The sequence below is a fragment of the Silurus aristotelis genome, assembly GCF_946808225.1.
Source record: "Silurus aristotelis genome assembly, chromosome: 16".
Classification (NCBI taxonomy): domain Eukaryota; kingdom Metazoa; phylum Chordata; class Actinopteri; order Siluriformes; family Siluridae; genus Silurus; species Silurus aristotelis.
The window spans coordinates 208104-210076 of NC_139589.1; the positions used below are offsets into that span (position 1 = coordinate 208104).

The 1973-nt window shown below is 37.2% G+C and overlaps 1 protein-coding gene across 2 annotated transcripts in view; it reads right to left on the minus strand.

Moving 5' to 3' along the window:
• LOC310738885 (NHS-like protein 2) overlaps nt 1-135 on the minus strand; it is a 4238-nt gene extending 4103 nt beyond the window's left edge. Inside the window, exon 1 of one of the 2 annotated variants that reach the window (XM_083564342.1) lies at nt 9-135. The gene's annotated coding sequence lies outside the window, so the exon portion shown is untranslated. The remainder of the gene's footprint in view (nt 1-8) is intronic. The other variant, XM_083564345.1, reaches the window with a different exon arrangement.
• Nucleotides 136-1973: the final 1838 nt, after the last annotated feature.

Consider the following 1973-nt stretch of genomic DNA (forward strand, 5'->3'; position numbering starts at 1 on the left):
TGCTGTGCGTAGCGGCGGTTTATCAGTGTGTACACAAGTTCAGCTGCTACTTCAGCATTTATTGTAGCTGTGTTTATTCCCTTATATACTCAAGACCAAAATATTCACTTCTCTCAACTCAAAGCCAAAACCGCAGCTCCGCCCTGCAAATAGAGGAACTTCATATCCTCAAGGGTTCAAATATATGTTTATTTTTGCAGAATATTGAGGTGTGTTTTCCAACCAGAGTCGTTTTCTATAAAAAAGGAACTTTACCCAATCATGGGAGGGAGCAGAGATCACCCTTCAGCATGCTCACATCATAGCACCCTGACCCTCAGCAGAACCTGGACACGGCTCTGATCGGCTCTGAGCGGATCAGAATTTATTCCCTGCTGTAATCACGTTGCTCGATCCATAACGGTTTGGGCTTCAGTCTCTCAGGAGTCTTCAGGTTCTGATCATTAATCTGCAGTCTACAGAACGAGGTGAATCCTGTTGTGTAAACACTGTACACAAACCATCGCACAATCCACATCATTCTACTCCCATAATTACTGCTTTTAGATTGCAGCAAGATCAAGTCTTCTACACGCACTTTAATAAGCAGCTTGTCTTTCATCCTGAAGTTATTTTTCCATTTCAGACATTTACATTACCATTTTATAGACTACTACAATTCTATAATAATAATAATAATAATAATAATAATAATAATAATAATAATAATAAAAAATTGTAATATAATCATCATCATCATCATCATCATCATCATCATCATGAGTAAACTCTCTTGGTGTTCTGTGGGTTCCTGAGGGAGGTGTTGCTAATCTGCTCCCATTGCTGGCACTGTTTAACAAAGTTAGATGTGTTTTTGTGAACATCAGATCAGGTGGACAGTAAAGAAGGAAATAAAATCTGTTACTGTGCTTAAGTAGCTTTTTTGGTGTTTCTGTATCAGAGGTGGGTCGTGTATTTGGTACCTGGGTTTTCAGTGAGGACGTACCCGAATTAATCCACCTCTTAATCCACCACTATCACATCACAATGATAGAAACCATCAATACTGTACAACAACACAATATAACAACACGTGGCATTACAGAGAGACGTTTCACATCTGGAGCTGAAAACCATTTTACTAAAACAACAAACCCAGTTACACTCCAAACCTCCACACTACAACCACAACTGTGCACCTACAACATCTGGAGCAGTTCACAATCAATATTTGTCTAATAAGCGCCCCCCAGAGGCTGTAATCCAGTGGTACCGCTCGTATTCACTGGTCTGGAAGTGGAGAACAAACCCTTTCACGCTCTGTTTTACACGTGTTCTGATCGGCGCTCGGTGCATCTACTGATCACCAACATACAGTTCAGCATCAGTTCAACATCAAGCAGAACATTTAGAGAGGAATAAATGATGAAGAAACTCCAGACTCGAACTCACCACCACACACGTGACCTCATTTACACGTTTTTACTGAAGTAGATGAAAAGAAGGTTTTGTGTTCATGATCATTATAATAGAAATCAATCAGTGTTTGAGTCTTTAATCTCATTCTATTAATAGATCAGTGTGCTGAGAGTCACATTCGAGTCTTTACACAGAAACTGAGGTGATTAAGTGAAGAATCTTGTGATAAAAATGATAATAGGAACATTAGAGTTATAATAAATTATAGTTCTTTAAATAATGAAGAACATTTAAAGGCAAAAACTTTTGTAATTTTACTGCAGTAATAATTCATTAAGTTGATCTTTACTTTAACTTCTTTGTGTACTTCATCCTCCACTGACTCCATCTGATAGTAACTGTGTGAAACACTGCAGTTTCTTTCAAACTAAAATCATTTCTAATAGTTTACAGTTTCAGATAAACAGTAAAAGTTCATTTTCACATGAAAACATGGCTTTTATTTTATTTAATTAGTTTCACACTCCTAAATACTTTTACAAAACTTTTTACAACGTTTCTTCCTTTAAAGCATT